The following is a 25,339-nucleotide window of genomic DNA, read 5'->3' as shown; positions in this document are numbered from 1 at the left end:
GGGAAGAAATCAAAACAGCCAATAAGAAAACCACAACCAGTCTTATTGAAATCTACACTTGGTCATTTGTAATGGCCCGAGTGCCGCAGGGCAAAGAGCATGACTAACAGACTCCCTCGATGGAGACAGACATTTATTAAAGCACGCAAAACACAATGGCACTCACATGTAACGTAAACAGCATACATGAATACAAACATGGCTAACGTGAACAAGCTGACCACACACGAGCAAAGGCAACATGAACAGTGACTGACACCGATACACACACCAAGACGGGTTTAAATACATACAGACATAACGAGACTAAGCCAGGTGCAGGTGTGTGATAAACAACATGGGTGTGGTTACAAACAAGACAAGTCACAGTCAACGAGAAACGCCCACTGCACGTAACGGGCCGTACCACGTGATCAGCAGGAAGGGGAGCGTTCCATGACATCATTCTAAAGTATGGAAATCCAGAAAGGCCATAATGTGACATCTGGGGTTGGTTGCATGACCCCATAAGTTAACTATTGTTTGTCTCGCCTTATGAACTATCTAACCTAGGTTAAAATTACTCTTAACTAAAATAAGTAATTAAAGAGAAAATACAGTACTTAATTAATTAAAGAAAAATACTTTTGAATAAAATCAAGCAGTCAGACTTGATTATGGAAAAGTAATAAAAGATTATGGAAGAACTGAGTGATGGGAAATGAATTATGTTTAAACCAAGAATAGGCCTACATAAGTTTGTGTTCCATGTTCCTAAGTTGAAGTAGAGGAGACTGAAGAACAGAATACACATTTTGGCCATTAGGGTAAAAACAAATGAACAGTTAAATAGGAATCAGGCGTGCGCTAGAATTCCGGTGAGTCAGATGGGGGGGGGGGGGGGGGGGGGGGGGGTGAGTGGGCGTGGCTGTGTGGAGCTGATGGTTGTTCCTGGGGTTCATAATAGGCTTCCACATGTTGTCTCTATAACATTGAACTGAACCACTTAACTAACAATGACAACATTCTCACTGATGATGTGAGAATATCTGATAGATTACTGACTGCTAAGGAAGAAAGGAAGATGTACCAAATGACAACTTACAGAAACATTTGGTGTGTGTGTTGGGGTTAGAGGTTTGTCAAAATTTCATTTGAATACACTTCCTCTCCACCGTAACTGTAGAACATTCAGTAGACTATACTTCTAAAGAGTGTGTATTGTACTGTGGGTTACTATGGAGGTCAAGGCCTGTTTGATACTCAAAAAGGATGGCAGAGGCCCTCATCCTGGGAATTATGAACTGTTTCCATCAGGTGTTTTTCACAGACTGCATATTAACTGAGGGAACCAAAAGGGTCATGTGGGAGGGTCTGTCTTACTGACCTGCTCCTGGACTGAACATCACATACCACACACTTTTAAATGGACCTTCAGAGAGAAAGAAATCTACCCCACTGACCAGACTCAGGGTTACACAGGCAAAGTTCAGCATCTTAAAGATTCTGCAGGAAATCTCTCTCTACTCATATCACCCCTGACTGAGGAGGATGGGGGAGTGTCCACCATACCTGTGTAAACACGGCAGTCCACTTCCTCCCACTGACTGGACTCTGGCTATCAGGTGTTTCCCTCTGACTCATGTTGCCTTTATCACTCCAGGACGGCACTGCCATCCTGTGGGAGAAACTGACTTGGAGAACCGAGATGGATGATGCTTCTCCACAAACTCTACTACACTGTACAGTCTCAGCATGTCTAATAACTACTTCTTTGTGTTATATTCTGTGCAAATGATTTTTTGATTGGGGCAGAGGTATAGAGAAAAAAATGTTTTTTTAAATTTCCATCACTCATTCAGTATGTTTTTGATTCAATCTTTCCAAGAGATGACATGGGGGTTTAATCATGAAGTTTGCACCTTGAGATGTAGATATCAGTAAAATGACTGAATAAGGACAGCCTTTAGTATAACATGTTCAGAGCTGTTGGCCAATTGCTGTGGCAAAACATATGGGAGGTGACAGAGATGCATGCTGGGAATTTTCACATTTGTAAACTCATTGCTTTGGCCACAGTGACAAAAGAAAAAAAAAAAGACTAATTAAGTCTTTAAACTGGAGTCACTGGAGTGAATGTGACAGAAACCATGCTGCCATGGTGCCATGTGTGTGTGTGTGTGTGTGCGTGTGCCAATTCCCCCCCAGATAGACACATCACAGATAGTGATGTCCAACAGATAGTGGCATATCCAACTGCTGTCAGTGAACTGCACTCTACACACATTCTGCTGTCAAACTGCACCACACACACCTTCATGATGTGTGTGGTTATCAGTGTCTGTAAACAGAAACCACAACTCTGTCCTGATTTGACTCTTTATTTATGTGGAAGTGGAAGTGATGCGTACAGCCAACAGTTTGGCATTTGACTTTAAAAGGCATGATTAAGAACAGAAAAAAAATATGCTGCTATTTAAATTTCAAATATCAAAAAATCCTTCAATAGAAATACACACATAAAATGCAGAAAAAAATATTCTTTGGGAAAAATATGATAATGTAATAATAAAACGCAATACATTTTTTTACAGACAAGCAAAATGAGTCAGAATTTAGTTCTAGATTGTCCTGCCCCTACAAGTCCTACTTTATGCTAGTATCTAATTAGCAATTAGCAAGTAATTAGCACCGGTTCCTCTCTACCGGACCGAACCACAACGCAGATTTCAGTGCCACTTAACGCTGATCAGATGTGTGTGGCAGGTCTGTTAAACAGGTGTGTAGGTCTGTAGCTGGTCTGTTGATTTCTCTTGGTTTTCTTCTCTACTGCAGACTAGCTGTTCCATCTCCACCAGCAGTGTTATAGTGAACTCTGCTCATTTCTGACACTGAAGCAGGTCACATGAACAAGAACAACTCAGTTCATTCAGGATCTGACTCTGCACATGGTAAAATGGATGTTAATGGACACAATGAGAAAACAATCTGATTATAACAGCTTGCTAATGAGATTTTTACCTTTGTTTCTCTTGGTGTAATAAACCACAGCCACGATAATGTGGAGGAAGATCAGATTGACCAAAGCAAAGGGGATGTAGGGCAGAGTCTGAGGAGAGACTGTAACAACACAACAAACACTGACCCCAGTCTTACACAGCAGCAGAATACATTTATTTAACACAACTGTGAACTGTTTCCTCTTCTAAACACTCCCTCTTAAACTAAATGTTAAACTAAATGTTGTTTACTACTGATATTATTATCATTAGTAGTAGTATTCGTAGTAGCAGTATATAGTGGGGAATCATTTTATGGAGTTGATGGGAGAATATTATTGAACAAATGCATCTTAAATTCAGTGGTAGTTGATGAACAGAATGAATGTGGGGCCTCTGCAAGAATAGAAAATATGATGAGTTGAAAGTACTGAAGGTTCTGTGCTTTCATGCGTTTTACATGTTTACATTTATATTTTGTTATATTTTATAAGTGTGAGGTTACAGGTTCTGTAGGTGCAGTGTGCCCTTCAGTCATTTTCTGTGAGTGAATGAAACAGGGACTGCTGGGTCAAGTCCTCATGGAGTGGATTAGTCTTCAACTGAGCAGAATAGCTGTCCCGGGGGGGTCTCTCTCTCTCTCTCTCTCTCTCTCTCTCTGCAGACATTCTCCCTCATTCCTGGCCTGGCCACCTCCTGTCACATCTCTGTTGTGCTTGGACTGACACGACTTTTCATTGTTACCCTACCAGTCCCAGTGTCTGCCTTTGTCTGTTCCAATTCATATCTTTGTAACTGTCCCAATCCCAGCTGTGGTTCGTGTTGCTGTTATCCCGTCTCCTGTCCTGCCCGTCTCCCGGTCCAGGCCTATGCAGGGTCCTGCTCCTACTCTCAGACGGGCTCCCATCCATCACGCTGCCCAAGCTGGAACCCACTCGTCTCCTGTCCAGCCTGCTGTCAGGTCTCTGGTTGTGGTACAAGGTCCTGTTTCCACCCCTCACCCGATGGACTTTCCCTTTTTTTCCTCCTTTCCCACCTGTCCTTGTCCAGATTCCCCAGACCCTGCTGTGTGACGCCGGGCTCGGGCTCCCTTGTCAACTGTTATGCGCGTCAGGAGCCTCGTGTTAAGGAGGGTGTGGGTGCTACTGTAACACCCCTCACCACCATCACAGGAGCCCCGTGTTAAGGGGGGTGTGGGTGCTACTGTAACACCTCTCACCACCATCCTCCTCCCCATGTGCTCCTTTGTTTGTTTTTGTTCCTCCACATGCTTTGTGTTGTTCATACCCTCACACAGGGGTCCTGTGTTTCTCCTTTCACTTACCCCCGTCACCTGGGTCTAGTCTCACCCTCATTATTTACCCTATAAAGCCCAATCCTGTACAACCACTAATGTCAGTTATTTTGCCTTAATCGCTTGTATTACATTGTGTATGCAACATTAGCACAGTAAGTTCATGTGTGCTTTCATTTTCATTAAAAACAAAAACACATCAAACCAGGCTAAGTCACGCTTGCATCCTGCCCCACACTCGTTAAACCAATGTGTGTTACCTCCATTGGTAGTTGATGGACTGAATGTGTTATAACCATTTGGAGACGTCATTGTAGTAGTAGGTTTAGTTGAAGCTGTTGGACTTGTTGTGTCAGTGTCCACTGAAGGAGGATTTACAGGTTTATATGGAGCCTCTGCAAGATTAGAAAAGTGTGATCAGTTATAAGTAATGAGGGTTCAGGGCTGTTATGTATTTAACATGTTTAGATTTTGTACAGAATCAGTACAGAACTGATGTATGTACAGTTTGGCCAAGCAGACGTGATACGCTGACTAAGTCTGGAGCTGCAGGGCTCTGTAGGTGCAGTGTGTCCTTCAGTCATTTTCTGAGAGTGAATGAATTAGGGGCTCCTGGGTCAGGTCTTTCTCTCTCTCTCTCTCTCTCTCAGTTCATTTCAGTTCAATAAGCTTTATTGGCATGACCATATACAACTATAGTATTGCCAAAGCAGAATTATAACATGAACATTACACAACATTACAACCTTTGCAATTATGGAAATTAAGAATTCTGTTATGATAAAGAACTTGAAGAGAAACTGTAATTGGTCTGAAATAATAACAATTAGAAGTAAAAGGGAAGAAGTGAAAAGAAAGGAAAATGAATAAATAATAATGATAGAAAATAATAAATAGTTAATAATAATAAATAGTTAATAATAATAAATAGGTAACTTTTATATACTGGGTAATATAGTCTGTTTGTGTATGCGCGTGTGTGTGTGTGTGTGTGTGTGTGTGTGTGTGTGTGTGTGTGTGTTTGGGTGGGTTAATCACTGTCCCTCATCTTATGGCAGGCAGATATGCATCACCCAGCTAAAGCGCTGCTTTCCTTCTTTTCACCCAGTAGGATGGGCAGTTTGTCAGTGTTAGACAAACTGGGGTGGACCGTCTCAGATTTTGTAAAATAAATTTGCCGTATTTGGATGAATTTTTCACATTCAGTGAGGAAGTGCAGCTCTGTCTCTACAGCGTCATATTTACATTGCTGACAGAGTCTCTGTTCTCTGGGCAGCCATGACATTTATATCGGCTTGTCTGGACGGCCAGGCTGTATTCTCTGAGTCTGCACTTTGTCAGCGTGGTTCTGTGTTTAATGTCAGTCACTGTGTACAGGTCGTCTGCTACCGTGTACTGACGTTTTAGGGCCAGATAACGTTGCATTTTGCTTTGTGCTTGTGTTTGTGTTCCAGTGGGTGATGTAGTTTAGTTTGTGAAGTGTAATAATTTGGTTTGGTCTGATTGTGGTCCTGGTCCTGATGTGTTAGTTTTAGTGTGTGTTAATGAACTCAGTGTCAGCACCAGCTGTGAGAGGAGACTCTTCTCTCTGCTTTTTTTCTTTTTCTTTCTATCTCTCCCTCCCTCCTTCACTCTCCATTTCTCCCTTTCTCTCTCTCTCTCTTTTTAGGAGTGAATGAATTAGGGGCTCCTGGGTCGAGTCTCTTCCTCTCTCCCTCCTTCCCTCTCTCCCTCTTTCTCTCCTCCCCTCTCTCTCTTTCTCTTTCTCCCCCTCTCTCTAGAGCAAATGAGAACAGTAGTAACTAAATAAGGAAACTAAACAAGTCGTGTGTAATATGGGTATATAACTGACTAGAACCTAAACAGGACAGAAGACAAGAGTCATTAACTACAGGCATGAAATACAAATACAAACAGAAGATGTAACTAGAAACAGACAGAAGTAGAACTGCAGATCCTGCTGCTGGATAGATTTTTTGTTTTATGTAGTACAGTAGTTATTGGTACAGATCAGTCACTATATGCAGTCAACAACATTTCATACATTAAATACACAAGAGGTTGGTTTACCTGTTACTTGGAGTTTGACCTCTATAAGATGATCACTGCTAATGCTACACCTGTACTGTCCCCCGTCCTCTGTAGTCAGACCAGATATGAATAGAGAGAAATTTCCTGGAGCAGCAACCAGCTTAATTCTACCAGTGTAACGCTTTGTCTGGTCAGTTAGGTCGGTGACATTTGATTCTTCTATAAAACTCCATCTGACAGTCTTTGGCATGGCCAGCAGTTCAGTGCAGTAACAGGGCAGCAGGACAGACCCTCCCACGTATCCACTCAGCACTGTGGGAGGATTCACAACATCCTTACAGACTAGAGGGAGCAGAAACACTGACATGTTACACTACTGTTACGAAGTAACCTGTACAACCAGTGACATTCATCTGTGAACCATCATATGAAGACAAAACAAATCCATCTGTCAGATTTTTAACATCAAAAAGATGTTCTGATATTCTGTACCTTAGTTTATGCAATAATTTATGCTCCATCACATTTGATAAATATGAATGGATGAGAAAAATCTAGCCCAGTGGTTCTAGCCTATCTGGTTTAATACAAAGTTAGTGTTAACCATCCTCCAACTCCAGTCATGATCAGTGTCTGACCACTGAACCACTGCTGGCTGGATATCTTTCACTGGCAGAACACTCTCAACCTACCAGTAGCACTGAATCCAGTAACACTGCTGTACCTGAACCACTCATACCAGTACAACACCCACTACCAAGCCTCCAGCACTGTAGTGGGACTGATGTATGGAGAATGGTTCAATATCCACATATACTGTGACATCTGTGGTCAGAAACTGACCAGTGATGTCCTGGGTGCAGGGTCACACACAAACTGTGTAAGACACCAGGTGGACACAGTCTGTAATTATACCTACACATTCACTTATTAGAGGTACTGAAAGTGTTCAGTGAGGGCAGGTGAAATGTATGTTAGTTGTGTAGAACTCTTCTAGACTGATGACAGAGGGTGTCTGGTGACTAATATCTGAGGATAATGTGGTCCACATGATAGATACATAAATATGTAATGGTGTTTCTCTACTTTTAAATGTCCTGTTTTTGAATTTTAGTAATATCTGATGTGTGTGTGTCTAATAAAGTGTGTGGTGAATGTATTTATATTACATTTATTTGTATGTTTAAAAAGTAAGTTCATGGTGGAGAGCCAAGCTAAATCGACTTATGAGGTTTTCATTGGTATTAGGAATGTGGTTGCTAATAATATTTTACCTGAAATATAAAGTCTGATGTATGTGTATTCATTGTCTTTAATATAACACCTGTAGTCTCCTTCATCCTCCACAGTCAGGTGTGATATGAGTAGAGAGAGATTTCCTGGAGAGTGAACAGTACCCATCTGAACTCTGTGTCTGTACTGTTCACTCTCACTGGAGATCACGTCCCATGAGTTTCTGTTTGTGTTGCGTTTCCTCCAGGTGAAACTCTCAAGTTTGGCGTGTAGGTCAGTGCAGGAACAAGGCAGCAATACTGAGTCTCCTGTGTATGCAGTGATGCCGTCTATCCTCAGATTCCTTACCAAACTGCAGCCTGCAGAAATACAAAGGATAAAGGCCTTCACTATTAAACATGGTTGCACATGTACATGTAAAATGGCTGTTATTACATATGACATAATTAATTATTATTATTATTATTATTATATATGACATACTTAACTATTATATATGACATACTTAATTGCTCCAGGTCCAGTCACCTGATGGTACTGATGGTACCAGCCAAATGATGATGGTACTGGAAATCACTAAGAGATTTCCCAATAGATGTTGGTATGATGGATGCATGACCATCAAGATATAAGATTTAAATGTCTGATTATATTGATTATAGATTGTCTCTGCCTCCCTCTCTCTCTCTCCCTCCTTCCTTCTCTCGCTCTCCCTTCCCACTAAAGTTACTATTACCACTACCATTACCACTAAAGTTACTATTACCACTAACATTACCACTAAAGTTACTAATAACGTGACTAATCTTGTTTGAAGCTTCAAACATCACAGATACACAGGATGAGGTTGAGACTGTTTCATAAGTTTGGCACTGTCCTATAACTTGGAAGCTTTATCTTTTTACTAAAAAGTTGGAAATGTGCAAATTATAGAAGCCAAAAGGGGGAGTAAATGTTTCATAACGTCAACCTGTTGTCTCCCAGTATAGTTTTGTACTGTTTTTACATAAAAAGGGAAACAATTATTTTAAACAAATTATTGCAGAATTTAATTACTAAACATCATTACTGATCATTTTTTTAAATGAAATATGAAGGCGGTGGAGTGTTGTATTGCGCAGTTTTGAATCTATGGCTGCTATAATTTCAAGTGCAAAATAAATTATTCCTCCACTTCTTTCTCTCTCACATACAGACTAAATCTAACAGTGAAACAGTGTCTTTCTAGTGTCATCACTTCCTCCTGAGCTGCCAGTGTTCAGTCCCCATCCTCAGTAAAGTGATCCTGCAGTAAGAAGTAGTGCTACACAGTGATCCCCCTCAGCACTCTTTGGACACATCATTTCACTCCTGCACTTAGTGATCAGAGGGCCAAACTGAATGTGTAGCTTAGCAAATATTAGACAGATCAGACAGGAAGAGCTCTAGAATACATGCTGATCAAAATAAACATTGATCATTTAATCACGTAAACATGAGGATTGTCCGATAACATTCATATTATTCATAAAGTACAGGTGGAATGCAGCAGTCTATGATCATGTTGTAGTTTTCATACTATCAAGAAAAAACTACTTAAGTGAAGCTGTGAAATTCACCCACTGATACAGAACCACTAAAGGAGTCACCAAAGAAAAGATCACTTTGGATGTAGACAGTACAACGTCATCACAACCCAGTTATTACAGGAAGTAGAAACATTTTCTCTCCTTTTCTCTTTGTTACTTTGTTCTTTTTGTTGTTAAAGCTGTCAAAAGCTGTTTAACAACTGTTTGCTAAATGCTGAATATCTGTAAAGTAACTAATTGAGGCTGTAGGCTTGTGTGCACTGCACTGTAGCAACACAAATAAAATAAAATAAAAACTTAAAGACAAAAACCCCAAAAAACAAAAACAGTAATAAAAAATGTATAAATGCTAAATGGTGAATATCTGTAAAGTAACTAATTGAGGCTGTAGGCTAGTGTGCACTGTGCTGTCACAACAACAACAACAACAAATCATAACTAAAAAGACAACCCCCCCCCCCCAAAAAAAAGCAAAAATAGTAATAAAAAATGTATAAATATAAGAACTGAGAACAGCAATAGAGAGAGTGGGTTTCCTTGCCTAGTACCTCTATGCACATTTTGTGATGTTATTACATTAATACTGACTGTGGCCTTAGGTGTGGTGTTACAGATAAAATGTGAGGAGAAAAACTTCCAGTTTTTTTATTGAAGCCCTTCTCTGCATAGGAGTTTCTAATATGTGGAGTGAGGTGTAACGTATTTGTCACGGTTGGCCGGGCAGCCAGAGGGAGGGACACACCCACTCCTGCTAGGGATCACACTAAACACCTGCCTCATTCCCAGTCTCCTGCCTACTAATCACCTCCACCTGTTCCTTGTTCGTTCTCTCTATTTAAACTCACAGGTCACGAGAGAGTGCAGCACATTAGTGACCCGTCGGACTGCTCACTCCCAACGTGTACATCGCTACAAGGACTACTGGAACAGAGTAGTGTTTGTCGTTAGTAGTGGTATCGTCACATATTGACCATTGAAAATAAAGAGCACTTTGGCGCAACCTTGCCTCTTGCTCCCTCTGAACTGCCACCGTCACAGTATTAGGTTAAGTAGTCTACCCTGTTAATGGTTGAGTGTCTCCTTTGATGAAACCAGTTTGATCAGTGATGGAATAATATGTTCTAATCTAATGGCTAATGCTTTGCTATTTTTTTTTTCCCATTTTTTATTTCAATGATTCCAAGAGATGATAGTTTTACTTAGAGATGGGGATTGTACTTGGAGATGTAGATTTCATTAAAAGGACCATATAAGGACAGACTTTAATAAAATATGTGCAGAGTAGACCAATACCACAGACCAAACATCTTTCATCTCCAAGACAGCCTGAGTGATGTCCAAGATGCTCAACCTGCACCCTTCAGCCAGGTTCAGAACCTGTGCTGTACACAGCTGCCCTGCATATGGCTGCCCAGTGGGACCCAGACAGAAGCCCCTGGTGCTTCCTCAGCTGTAGCTGTAGCCACTCACCTTCCCATCTCACCAAATACACCAAAAGGTCTTTAGAGGTCACATATCCTACATTTATCCTTTATTTTAGAGTTTTCTTAGGTGTCTTCTTACAATGTTTTTGTGGCATTATCTTTGAAAAAGTCATAATTCAATTTTACACAACTATTTTCCATCCTCTCTTTATCCCTTGGAATTAAACAGGCAGTTTCTGTAGCTGTTCCTTTAAGATGTAAGATAAATGAGCTCTGTTCTGATTGGCTGCCCTGTATTGTGCTTCATTTAAAAAGCACTAAGAGCTGAAATATGTCTGAGAACTGCAATGTAGGTGTTGGGGGTTAAACTGCTGTAGGCCAAAGAGGCAGAGATAAGTAAATGAGCTGGTTCTCATGACATCAGAGAAACAGTGATTTCAAAACAGGCTATTTTTACAGATTATATTCCATATATGGACTGTAAGGAATGGGAGAGTAAACAATGTGTTTTGAAAATGTAACAATATTTACATATTACTTAAAAAAATTTTATTTCAATAAAGTGAGTGACATTCAGTTTTTCATGGTAGGGGCCCAGATATGACTTTGGCAAAACCAACAAGCAGAGTCAGTCTGCACTGTTTGTATTTGGTATCTTTTGTGGTTCTGTGGTTGTTAAGGTGCAGTTCCATCTCTGAATCAGCGTCTCACCTACTTCCCCTTCAGTCTTGTTGCTACACTTGTATTCCACATTATGTTTGATTTACTGTTTCTTTTCAAGAACACAGAAGGGAAACGTGTGCTACACTTTACAAACTTGATGCAAATTCCTGAACACTATACAAATTCAGAAAACACTATTCAAAATGCCATGTGTGCTATATTTTGGAAATGCGAGGCAACTTCAGAAAACACTTTTATTGTATTGTGACTGAGTTTGCAGCATTTCTGAAGTTGCACTGCATTTCAGAACAGTAGCACACGTGTTTCCATTCTAATGAATTTGTTTTTTTTAATTTATGCATTTTCTGCACAATGGGTCTTCACACCCACCGTAGAGCTGGACATGGATACCTCAGTTGTCTTGCCAAATGTATTTATTCATCACTAGTCCAACTCTTTATCCTGTAGGTAGTGAGCTCTGCCCCTCCTCAGGTCTCCATGGTAACACAGTAGTATCGTCTTGGATATGATGAGTATGTCAGAATTCATGAGATCAGAACTCACTGTAGCCTCTCCCTGAAACCCAACCCCACGCCCCACTTAGTAAAACACACACAAGCACCAAACACATACATCATACACCACATGTAAAGGACAGTACCACATATACAATTAACCACAAAGAGGTGTGACCTCTGTCACAGGCAGCTGGATACAGAAGTGGGTAGTGGACAAGAGCTGCATCATAAACAGAATGAACAACTGAGGAAAAAATAGTACTAACAGAAACAGTGTGTGTTTTGTGTGTGTGTGTGCGCAGCAGCATGGGCTGTCCAAGCCTCATGACCAATTGATGAACAAATGAGGAATAAATAACACAAACAGAAATAAACAAGTGAGTACATTTCACACGTAGCACCCAGTGCACCCAGATTAGCGATACATATGTGAGGAGGAAGCGGTGCATGCTGGGAATTCTCACATCTGTAAACTGGTAGCTATGACTATGGTGACATCAGAATAACTTGGGACTAAATAAGAAAAGTCTTTAAACTGGAGTCACTGGAATGAATTTATGCTGCCAGAGTCAGTGATTGACTGATTAAACCATGAGGTTCAGAGCTGAATCTGTCACTGATGAGGATTTGGAGACTGTTTTACAGTCTTCATGGGTGAGTGAAAGAAGTAAACATGTCATTCACGCACCACTCAGAGGAACAGCACAGCAGATTTTTAAGCTCACAAATCCAAAAAGGAAGCATGCGCATATGCATGTCTGTGTGTGTGCGTGTTATTTATGTATTGCTAAAGTGCACCAGGTTTAGCAATACATATGTGAGGAGGAAGAGGTGCATGCTGTACTGTACTTTATGTTTATTTATTTTTTCTTATTTGTTCATTTTTTATTTGTAAATTTTTCTAAGCCTCTAAGATAAGAGGAACAACATAGGAGAACTTGAAGCCCAAACACCCAACAAGAAGAGAGAGAGAGAGAGAGAGAGAGAGAGAGTGTGTGTGTGTGTGAGAGAGAGAGAGAGAGAGAGCAGGGCAGGAAGGTGTTTTTACATCTACAATATCCCTTTGAATGTACATTTACTGTGTGTGTAAAATTGTCTTTCTCCAAGTCCTTCAGATGTGGGTCTGGCCATCCTGCAGCAGCTGTGCATGTTTTTGTGTGCGTGTATACGTGTCTGAGAGAGAGAGAGAGTGTTAGTTATTTAGTTATGTATTGTTAAATTGTTAAACAGTGCTCCAAGTTTGCTAGGAGGAAGAGGTGCTTGCTGGGAAACTGTACTGTTTTTGTAAGACAGAAAAACGGGGACATGTGACACAATAATTGAAACCACTAACTCATGTAGCCCATCTCCTGACCTGTTATACTAAACCAAAAGCACCTTCCCTGATTTACACTCATTTTGTATTTCTAAAACACATTTTTTTCAATACGCTAAGCACAATTCTCTATATTGGACACATCATTCAACAGAAATACGTGTGTTTCTTATGGAAAACCCTCAAATGTAAATGACACTTGACAAATGACACTTAGAAATCAGAGCCTGAGCACTATAAAGAGGCCACAGGCTCGATGTCTTGGTTGGGTATCAATGGAGGTCAGTATTGGAGAGCGAGGATGAGGGCGAGGAAGAGCAACCATCACGGATGAGATCTGCGCCACTTTGGTTGACCATGTGGTTAAGCATGGGTTGTGTTTCAGAAATCCTGAGCAGGGGTCCAGCCTAATCTGGGTCACTACACTGTAGGAAGTGTCAGCAAGTACTATAGTCAGTGTCCCTGAGCAACATGGGGGTAAACCATATAAATAGGCTAAAACAAACAAACAAACAAACAAACAAACAAACAAACACTGTCTTCACAGTGGGAGACAGCTGTCTGGCTGAAACCCTCTGGGAAGTCCTGATAGCTGAGACCTCCTGATTGAAATGGATTTATTCAGTAGCAGTCCAGCTCTTTAACCTGCAGGTAGTGAGCTCTGCCCCTCCTCTGGTCTCCACAGTAAAATGGTATTACTCTATCTTGTTTGACTGCTCGCTCAATAAGGGATATTATGGGTACGTCAAAATTCATGAGATCAGAATTCTCTTTAGTCTCTCCCCCAAACCCACACCCACTCCCCACTTGGGCAAACACAGAAGCACCAAACACATACATCACACACCACATGTACAGGTAGTGAGCTCTGCCCCTCCTCTGGTCTCCATGGTAATATAGAGTAGTACTGTCTTGTTTGACTGCTAGCTCAATAAGAGATATGATGGGCATGTCAAAATTCATGAGATCCGAAACCTCTGTACTCTTTCCCCCAAACCCACCCACACTCGGGAAAACACACAGAAGCACCAAACACATACATCACACACCACATGTGCAGGACTGCACCACATACACAATCAACCACAATGAGGTGTGACCTCGGTCACAGGCAGCTGGATACAGAAGTGGGTAGTAGACAAGAACTGCATCATACACAGAATGAACAAGTGAGGAATAAATAACAGAAATAAACAAGTGAGCACATTTCACATACCACACCATAATAAAAAACGTTTTTTATAAATGTGCAGATTTATAGAGCAAAATGATCCTTGTAAGAGTCACATTACTCAAGTACTCTTCCTGTTTCTTAATTCTATCAGTCTTACTAAAGTCCCTACAATTCCTACCTTATGCTGGTCTGAAGTAACTAATTAGCAATTAGCAAGTAATTAGCAGCGGTTCCTCTCTACTGGACCGAACCACAGCGCAGATTTCAGTGCCACTTAACGGAACAAGTCGGCGAAGAATCAAATTTACTTTATTCTCCCTTAACTCGGGTGGACAAGACATGTTTGGAGTCCATATTTCGCTCCTTTAGAACAAAACGCTGCTAATATTGCTAACAAACACTGGAAGCCAACAGCAACGATAGCTAATAGGATTTGTAAATAAGTCAGATAGCGAGCTACATGTCCTCAAACCTCATCCAGGTCGCTTCCCGGTGACGTGTTTCTTCACTTGTCTAGTTCACAGTGAGTTATACGACACACCGACTAGTCTGGGAGACATTTATTAACACTTGGATGCGGTTTGACCGGCTTGAGAGAAGTTTGTGGGCATGTATTTACGAAGGCTATATTTGAGTTGCTGCTGACCTCCAGTGTTTGTTAGCATTTAACAGCTTTTGTTCTAAAATAAAGAGGCAAAATTTGGACTTCAAACATATCTTGGTCGATAGACAGAATCTGGGATAAGTGGTGAGTTGCTGCTCTCTGCTGCTCCCAGATATAAATACCTTTGTGCAAATGAATGTATGAGGATGACAACACCTGTAGAGAGAAGGTAACACTCACCATCAGCAGCGTGGAGCACAAGGAGCAGATAAACACACACCTGCATTCTTACTGAGTTACACACACACTACACACAACTACAGCAGGACTGCTGATACACACCGTACACACTCTTCAATACGGTCTACTGAATGACTTCACAGCTACACTTATAGTGGAGAGGAAGTGTATTCAGATGAAACTCTGACAAACTAAGCTCAACACAACACACACCAAATAGAGATGCGGTAGGTTTTGTAAGTTGTCATGTGGTACGTCCTCTTTCTTCCTTATCAGTCAGTGATCTATCAGATATTCTCACATTGTCAGTGAGGACGGTCTCATTCTTAGTTAAGTGGCTCCGTCCTTTGTTATAGAGACCCAACATAACCTCCCTCACTGCTGTTTGGTCATTTCATTTCACTACGACACCCAAAGTACTTCAAAGGCTTATTAATGAAAACAGTGTAACGCTTCGTACCTGGAGTGAGGAACAGGTGCTACGGGGTAACCGCGATGCGTGGAGTTAACATGGAGTGACACACACACTGCTGTGGACAATCTGAAAGACTTTTATTCTCTCCTGGACCACTTCAAGCCAGATCACACGGCTACCATCACTGTATTTATACGTAAAGAAAACAGTAAAAAGCACCGTACAGCGTTACCAAAGAAAAAGGAGTGTTGAGAAGGCGAGCAGAAAGGTGATGGCTCTCTCAATCTACATAACCATAAACCTCCCTCTTAAAGGCGCAGTACAACTGTGTCTGTTACAACAGCAGGTGGAATTACGGCAGCCACAGAACTGGCTACCTGAGACTTTAAAAAAGTTTGACCAGATGTTTAAAGGAGTATTTAATTTGAAAACATTATTTTTATACATAATGCAGTGCATGAAACATAAGTCAGGGTGTATTTTTAATTGCACATGTTCAGTTTGAGTAGTGTGGTTCAGTTTCAAATTTGATATGGAATTTGTTTGCAGGAGTAACTTGTTTGTTGGCCAAAAAACTGGTCCTCACTCTGTAAGAATGTCACTCCACCACTAGAGATGAGAACTCTACTCACACCACAAATGTACTGTTGCTTTCAGCTTCTACATATCAAAAGCCTTTTCTAGGTCTGTACAATAATGCACAGGTTAAAGGTATGAATTATGTAAGTCAATAAAAAAATACATCAATCTTATAGAAGGAAAATTGGACTTTTTAAAAATAAATTATATCAGTCTTAATAAGAAATTTGTCATTTTATGATCCCGGTGTTGCCGTATGATTTACGTAAAATTGTAGCATGGGTCCACCTAGTGGCAACACGTTAGATTGCAGTTTTACTGGATTGCCAAGGGCAACAGTTGCTAGAAAAATCTCCCAAGAGGAAGAAGTAAGAGGAAGAAACTTTGAGAGGAACCAAGACTCAAAAGGGGGCCCATCCTCCTCTGGCCAACAATGGTCACCACTATAATAACAATTTAAAAAGAAAAATGAATTTAATAAGTGAAACAATAAGCAATTAATGTCTAGTCCAACTTTCTAGAGGTCCTGTTCTTGTCCCGAGGTGTGCATTCCCGGTGTGTTGTCTTGTATGTTGATTCACTATGATGATCTGATCACAGCAGTTGGTGCAACATCCAGGCCCCTTTGAGTCTGTCAGGGTTCAAAATCAGATTTATCACCTCTGGTTTGGTGTCAGATAAAGTAATAAGAATCACAGTAACACTGCTTCTAAGCCAGTAAGTGGAGGGGCCATAATTATAAAAATATGTATACAGTTCTGGTTTGACCATTTGAGCAGTAACAGAGTCAGAAATCAGACTTCAAAATGCTGTTCTCCATTTAAAGAATGTACAATGTATGGTAGCTAGGTCTGACATTGAGGATTTTAGAGGGGATCTAATTTTTTTAATGTTTGTGCATTAGAGAGTAAGAATTTTAGTTCTTTTTCCAAATATATTTGATTTTATATGACTTAATGTCTGTACTGGATCTGAAAATCCCCTTGTCCTGTAACAGATAACTTTATTATATATCTCTAGGATTAGGTAAAACCATGCATATTAAAAGTAATATGTTTCAAACCATTTTATTCTTAGATTTAGTGCTTAGATTTTTACCAAGGCCCAATCCCCTCTCATTTTTCCTCCTACCCCTTGTTTTCAAGTGTCATCTTGCTCCTTCGGACTGAGTTACAAAGGCTAGTGGTTAAAATCTTCCCCCTTGCTTCTGTTTCCATTTTTTCAATGATTCACAAGGGATTCTGAGAAACACTCAGTTTGGAGTGGGACTATGAAAACCTTCAGTTTGGAGGGCCATTTAGCACTAACAGTGCACCCTAGCCCTCTATCGGACACCCAACCCTTACTTATGAACACCGCATATGGAGGGCCAGGGCTAAGTGGTAGGGTCAAGGGGTGAAATGTGATTGGGCCCAAGTGAAGGTGTATGAGGCACAGGAACATGATAAATAATGATGTTGCTGGGGGCCACAATGACTGGATTTAAACCTCTGTGCTACCTGGGCTGTTTTTAAAAAGAAACACACATGGTCTGAGCGAGCTGTTAGTCGTGCTTTTAGTCCTTGTGGTTTTAACCAGCAGTTTTTAGTATTAAGTGTAATGGCTCATAGCAAAGGCAGAGTCTAATTATAACTGATCACACAGGCTCTGTATAACTGGCTTGTCAAATAGCTGTCAAATACATAATAAATAGAATAATACAAATATTTACACTTTATTACAAGAAAAAAGGATTTGTGGTGGAGGAGACATAAACATACATATTTTGAAACACCATTCATTACCAAAAAACAACCCGCTCTATTGCTGATTTTATGTATTTATGCTGTATGATGTTTGCTGTATTTATGCATTTTATGTTTATAAAGTGTCATGACTATACGATAAGTAGCGTATGCAGTATTTGTCCACCAGTAAACTGGCTGTGTTACATGGCTGCTTTAACGGCAAGTTGTCAACAAGGAGGCTTTTTCAGCCTTCTGGTGGTTTCTCAAGCCTCCTCTTTCTTCCCCCACAGACACCCCCACACTGAAACCACAACATGCATGTCTGGTTCACAGCGGCACCAGGGGCCCTGTGGGCTCTGTGAAACTACACAATGAAAAAACAGACCTCAGGTGTTCTCAGGACTCAAAAGACACCACATTACTGTAGTGAAGTCCTTGTGGACCTCAGTGAAGTACAGCTGAGAGAGTTCTGGACTGAGATCTGGAGTCAGTGTGTGTCCACAGTGGTAGTGGAGTTCTGGGTGTAGAGTTGTACAAATACCCTAATGCTAATATCTGCATTCATGGTCAGTGTATGACCCTACTTTCATGTAAATACTTGTGTCATGAAATAACTCAGCTCAGTGGATACATCAAATATAACATGCAGGCTCCACTTTTACAGCAGTGTTCTTAATCTATTAGTGGTGTGAGAAAAATATGGTTTGTGGACTAAATTGTGGTAGAAAAGTATTTGATATGTGTATGGCATCTTAAAGTAAGTATGTGCAGTTTTTAAAGTCAATAAACATTTTGCTCTCAAAACACCTTATGAACGCCCCAGAAGAAGGAGGAGACTGTTCTGGTCTGAGAGCTTAGGATGTCTGACGTCTGCTGTTGTTTCTTTTCTCACAGTTCCAACCATTGGGCAGCGGATACCAGATCAGAATCTAAAGCCCATTTTAGACCAGAAGTGACAACCGTGCTGCTTTGACACCTCTGCAGCTGAACTGTGGTCACACACTCACAAGCTCAGTTCCCTTCTAGTCTATTTCTTGCCCTATGCCATGACAGGCTTATCAGTGGTTTCTAGCTAGAAATAGTACAAAATACTACATTTATTCTGTAAAGTGTAGTTTACTAATCAAAACAGCACAACACTGACTGCTGGGTCTATTCTAATGTGAAATTGGGATAAAGGATGATGTTTTAAACAAAGACTAAAACTAGACTAGGTTCTCAATGGCAGGTCCAGTTTGAATTTAATTTAGTACAAAACAGGTTTAGTATGAGTAGGACTGGTATGGTTACTGATAATTTGGGTAATATTGTGTACTGTGAGGAGAGATGTCAGTATTTCACTGAGAAAAGGGACTGCTCATGTACTACCCAAACCATGTCCATGTTCAACGGCTGATTAATAGAGTTTATAAAAGTTCAAATAGGTTCTTATTTTGAGTAATGCAGGTTTTTGTTGTTTGTTTTTGACTCATTCAGTAAATCCAGAACTTCATATTACTCACAAAAAATCTTAAAGAACCTTTCTGCATAAGCAATGGTCCACAACAAATTATTGTGATGTGGAAACTGAAAAAGCAAACAAAAAGCAGGTCCTCTCATTATCTATAAATTCTTGAACGTGTGTGTGGGTGTGTTTGCATGATTATAGTCTCTGGAGACATAAAGCAGGCAGCATTCTGTAGTGACAGTACATAATAGTTCAAAGTATATTTACCAATAAAACAAATTTGATACAATGAATAAAATATTAAGCACACAGGACATCATAAGGCAGTGCAAACATAAAATATATCAAGCCATGAAAAAGTAATGCAAAAATTTGTATGTGCACAAGCTTTGAGGTGATTAACTCTATAAACTGCATTTTAAAACTATAAACTTAGAAAGAGGAGTTTGGGATAATATGTCTGTTTGTTTCTCTCCTCTACATCAGACTCCACCCCCTTTGCTGTGTAATGCGCATGTGTGTCTCCTATATGGTTTCACAGATGCAGCATCATGGTCAGTGTGGGGTTGTGGGATACATCACAAAGGAAGAAACAACCAGAGTCCTCACAGGTCAAAGGACATGATGGCACTGTGTGTGGTTTTGTATGTCTCTGTAAAGCTGGTGATGTGAACTTGAAAAGAAACATAAGAGCTCTGGCCAAGTTCATTTGTTCCCAGTTCCTCTCTGCTGGGTGGACATTAGGGTCTGGAGTACTGAAGTAATGCTGTGAGAGTTCTGGAGTCAGTGTGTGTCCACAGTGGTAGTGGAGATCTGGGTGTAGAGTTATCAGTGTGTGCTGGGAGGTCAATGGTGTTTCCATAGAGACAAGGATGCTCAGTTTGTGTTTTCCCTTTACTGTACTTCCTCTCACTAAAGGTGAGTGTGAAATTCTCTCTTAATGCTGAGTGACATGAAACTGTACATATATGTGCTAATCTAAAAATGTTATTAAAGTGAGTTGAATCATTCAAGATTTATTTGGCTGAATTAGAATCATAACCTGGCTGGTCTTAGAATGAAAAAATATGATTAAATGGTCCAGAATGCAAACAGACTATATCTTTGCATGAATTAAAGTTTATTAATCAAAAATAAATCAAAAAGTCAAAAGATGTTATTTCAGAAAATCAAAAGACAGGTTGGGGAAAATGAAGGGAAAAAAGAAATACAAAATAAATTGGTAAAAAGAGCTGGGAAAAGTTAAAGAGTAGGGCTAATTTTGTTGGAGCGCTTGGCACAGGACAAGGTGCTTTTTATAGCCTGCCATGCTCGTCTGAAGAAGATGCGTACTCTCTTCAACCTCTTGCATTCTGAGCCTTTATATTTGAAATAAAAGTAGAATTTTTAAACTGGTGTCCATGGAGTGGATGTATGTAAACTCTGATTATTGATGTGGTGCTTTGATGCTACTCACCAGCTGGGGTGTTCTCCACTTTGACTGCCTCTGTAATCGATTCCCCTACTCCACCCAGATCCTCTCTTACATCTACAGATGTTTATTTTTCCCAAAAATCAATACAAATGCAATTACATAATAAAGTACAGGCACATATTTAAAGTGAACAAAGATCATATCCTACTGTGTGTTCTTAATGGAAAGCTAGATTTATGCAAGAAAGTACATCTGCACCTTCTACATGGGCGCTGTGGTCCAAAGAGCAAATCTCTTCCGTTGACTCTGTGATCATACAGTGTTCAGCAGTTCTGCTCCGGATGGTACGAACCTCCTTACAGTCCTGCTGTTTCTTGGGTGAGAAATGAGAAATAATCAGTGATGAATTGTAAAGGAAATGAATCATCCATTGACCCCACCTGGGCAGTGGAAACTCCACTAATGGACAGCATATTTTGGATTGCCATCTGTACAAGTCAGGGAAATGTGAAGGCAAAATAAATAAAACTGTGGATGCATTAAAAAGATGTAGACACTTACACTTTCTCCCAGATTGGCACAGTAATGTTGCTTAAACCAAGCAATGGGAGCAGGGTATCTATAACTCTTCTGGCTTCTGGTGATAATATTAGTAATTAAGTTGTCCCTTGGCATCTAGAAAGGGCAGAAGAAAGCTCTATTGTCACTGAACGATAATAAAGCTGTTTACTTTCTTTTAAAAAGTTTGCATGTGTTTTTGGACATTAAAAAAAAACTTTAATTTTTAAGAATTAAAGATTTATTCCTAATAAGTAATTGAATTTGAAATGAAAATTAGGCTTTGATTACAACACAATTTTCTATAAAACAAGGCTTATTTTACATGCATTTGTGCACAGGATTACCTTTGTACCCCAGTTTCATATCTCTATATGGAAATGAAAAATCAGAGCCTGCAGACTTTAAATATGTATATAGTTATTATGTAACAGAACAAATGACCACCTGTAGCTCAATTTCTTCTACAAATGTTAATAAATGTGAAACAAAGGTTGTCTGTTGTGCGACAGTGCATAATGGCCACACTCGTGGTCTTACAGAGGCTTTTCTAAAACAAGCCCATAAGTCACTTTCCCTTGTCTCAGTCAACGTATTTCATCTAATGGAGTTCGGTTACCCGAATATTTTCAGCTACGTCCCATTTTATTTATCAAGGTTTCCTTTTGTTAGTTCACTCTCTACTCACTTATTCCGCATTTGAAAATATTTGTGCGGTCCGTGAAATTAAACAGCTGTGACGGCCCGAGTGCCGCAGGTCCCACAAACTCGCTTGACGTAGACAGACGTTTATTAGACGAACACGAATAACGAACACAGTGGCGCTCACACCAAAAAGGCAAGATGAACATGTGAAGCATTGAACACAGCTTACAAACATAAAGTGCACCACGTACGTGAACATTAGCGAACACAGACCGACAAGGATGCACACACCAACCGGGGTTTAAACACACACAGACATTAGGAGAATAACCCGGTGCAGGTGTGTGTGACTACATAGTCGTGGTTTCACACAAGACCATGAACTCCAACTGCAGGCGGCGGGCCGTACCACGTGACTAGTGGGGCGGGGAGCTCACTATCAGCTCGCTAATTAGTTCTCCGTTCAGTCAAAAGTTCTCCATCATTAAAATGTGTGTTCTCATTTTAAATTCGCATATTGGCTACTTGTTTATAATACGATTCCGTTATCAAATATTTAGTATCTGCCTTTGTAGATAAAATTAAATTCTACTTACGTTTTGTTTTCGTTTCTCAGTACCTTTTACGCGTGAAGAATTGTTTGTAGTCTCTGTTGATGTTTTGTCTAAAATGATCGTCATCGGCAAATCCACTCAATAAACTGATCTGGGGTCAGAAATAGAATGACACACATTATGACATAATCGAGCGCTAAATTCTGTTCAGTGGTTGTTTAGAACAATGACAGAAGTGCAGCTGAAATGACATTATAGTCTCATATTAAAAATCACATTTTAAATTCATTTCCCCCTCTTTACGCTATCATTTTGTTATCAGGCTCAGATTAAAAAATCTAAATAAAGTAAATATAACCTATACATGTAAACTATATATTAATTAATTAGTAATCATTCCACATAGGTACAGTTCACTCACTCTGTATTCGTTATAATCCAAAGTCATTTGAACACTCATTAAGGATCAAAATGCAACCTAAACAACAACAATAATACATTCTTAAGAAATTATACAATTTTAACTGAAAATTAGGCTAATTGATCACAATACAATGTTCAACAAAACAAGGCTTATCTTTACTCGGGTGTTTCAGTACCAAAGCTACACAGTTATGCAAACACTTTCTTGCATAATATATGCTTATATTATGAAATTGAGCAACTGGAGAAACAGAATTAAATGCTCCATTCATTACCGCTTCAAATGGTTTATTATTTTTAAAAATTATATTTTTTAAAAGTGCAGGATTGTAGCCCCAAAATATATCCTATATGAAGTGACCTGCATTAAGAAATTAATTGTTGATGTCACTTACTATTATTATTGTTATAGTAGTAGTATTTAGTGGGGAATCATTTTATGGTGTTGATTGGAGAATACTATTAAACAAATTAATCTTACCATCAGTAGTAGTTGATGAAATTAATAACTTCTAACCATTTGGAGGTGTCATTGTTGTAGTAGGTTTAGTTGAAGCTGTTGGACTTGATGTGTCAGTGTCCACTGGAGTAAGATTTACAGGTTTATATGGAGCCTCTGCAAGAATAGAAAAGTGTGGTCAGTTCTAAGTATGAACTCTGTTTCTGTACTGTTCACTCTCACTGGAGATCACTTCCCATGTGTTTCTGTTTGTGTTGTATTTATACCAGGTGAAGCTCTCAGCTCTGGTGTGTATATCAGTGCAGGAACAGGGCAGCAGCCTGAGTGCTGCAGCTGATATGCATGAGATTTAACTGCACCACAATAATACATTGATTTCAAGATTTGGTTTTATGACTGATGGCAGTCTAAAAAGCAAATCGTAATTGTTCAAATTCTACCTTATATGTTCAGATAACATGGAGTGCCTCTTATACATTATCAGAAATATATGACATGTCGTCTCTAACTGGACTCCTACTAGATGTTTTCAGTGTTTCTTATAAAGTAGCTACTGAGAAGATATTTGATGATCTACAGATGTAGAGAGAAAGTCAACTCACCATCAGCAGCAAGGAGCAGATAAACACACACCTGCATTCTTACTGAGTTACACACATTACACATGGCTACAGCAGGACTGCTGATACACACCATACACACTCTTCAATACAGTCTACTGAATGTTCTGATAACTACAGTTACAGTGGAGATGAAGTGTATTCAAATGAAGCTTTGACAAACTTCTATCCCCAACACACACAACAAATATAGGGAGGCAGTAGGGTTTTATAAGTTTTTAAAAGTCATTTGGTGTGTCCTCTTTCTTCCTTAACAGTCTCACATTATAAGTGAAAATTTTGGGACAGACCCAAAATGACTCCCTAAGTGCTGTTAGTTCAGTCTAGCACACCTGCCCCTTTGTACATGCATCATTTATGAACGTATTTAAATCCCTCTGTCACTGGAGTGGTTGTCGGTCTTTGTTCGTACTCAGGTTGGCGTTAATGGTCGTTTAATAAATGCATGTCTTCGTCAAGAGACGTCTGTGCTTCCTGCGCCTTGCCTTGCGGCACTTGGGCCATCACAACAAACAAAATATTTGTATTTTCTTATACCTGCGTGCGGGGGGTGGCATAACGTGAATAAGTGAATAAATCATATAAAAGCAGACATTGTCTCTCACACCAATCTTATTCCCATTTCCTTAAAAAAGAGAGAAGCCTGCAGCCAAGGGATCAGTTAAGATGAGGCAAAAAAGCAAAAGAAAAAATAATGTATATGTAACATGCTGCAACCGTCCCTGATCTGGGCTGAGTTGCAACATCTGACTTGCAACATCTGACTTCTTCTATTCAAATAAATAAGTGGATGTCATGTGTAATCATTTAGCATTTTTTCTTCACAAACTCAAATATTTACTGTATAAACTGAAAAATCTTTAGGATTTAGCATTGTTGTGAATCACTAAACTAATATTTAGTTGTATAACTACTGTTTCTGAGAACTGCTTCACATCTGTGTTGCATGGAGTCGACCAACTTCTGGCTGCTGTAAACAGGTATTCCAGCCCAGGATGCTTTGACAACTTTCCACAGTTCCTCTCCATTTCTTGGTTTTGCCTCAGAAACAGAATTTTTTATGTCCCCCTCAAGTTTTCTATCGGATTAAAGTCCGGGGATTGGGCTGGCCACTCTGTAACTTTAATTTTGTTGGTCTGGAACCAAGATGCTGCTCGCTTACTGGTGTGTTTTGGGTCGTTGTCTTGTTGAAACCTCCATTTCAAGGGCATTTCCTCTTCAGCATAAGGCAACATGACCTCTTCAAGTATTTTGATATATGCAAACTGATCCATGATCCCTGGTATGCGATAAATAGGCCCGACACCATAATAAGAGAAACATCCCCATATCATGATGCCTGCACCACCATGCTTCACTGTCTTTAGAGTGTACTGTGGCTTGAATTCAGTGTTTGCGGGTCATCTGACAAACTGTCTGCGGCTCTTGGATCCAAAAAGAACAATCTTACTTTCA

General features: G+C 39.9%; 2 long non-coding RNA genes across 3 annotated transcripts in view; both read right to left on the bottom strand.

The window, feature by feature from the left end:
* Positions 1-25,339, bottom strand: part of LOC145660092 (uncharacterized) — a 302,422-nt gene that overhangs the window by 253,173 nt on the left and 23,910 nt on the right. The gene's annotated exons all lie outside the window — the stretch shown is intronic.
* LOC145660024 (uncharacterized) lies at positions 2,347-4,589 on the bottom strand. The gene is made up of 3 exons (XR_014126242.1): positions 4,533-4,589; positions 3,001-3,099; positions 2,347-2,870 (listed from the first exon to the last, which is right to left on the bottom strand). It is a non-coding gene; the product is annotated as an uncharacterized LOC145660024 (long non-coding RNA).

The sequence above is a fragment of the Electrophorus electricus genome, chromosome 2 (genome assembly GCF_041902795.1).
Source record: "Electrophorus electricus isolate QZ-2024a chromosome 2, ASM4190279v1, whole genome shotgun sequence".
NCBI lineage: Eukaryota > Metazoa > Chordata > Actinopteri > Gymnotiformes > Gymnotidae > Electrophorus > Electrophorus electricus.
Note: the sequence above shows the minus strand (reverse complement) of the source record. Positions and strands in the feature narration are given on the sequence as shown.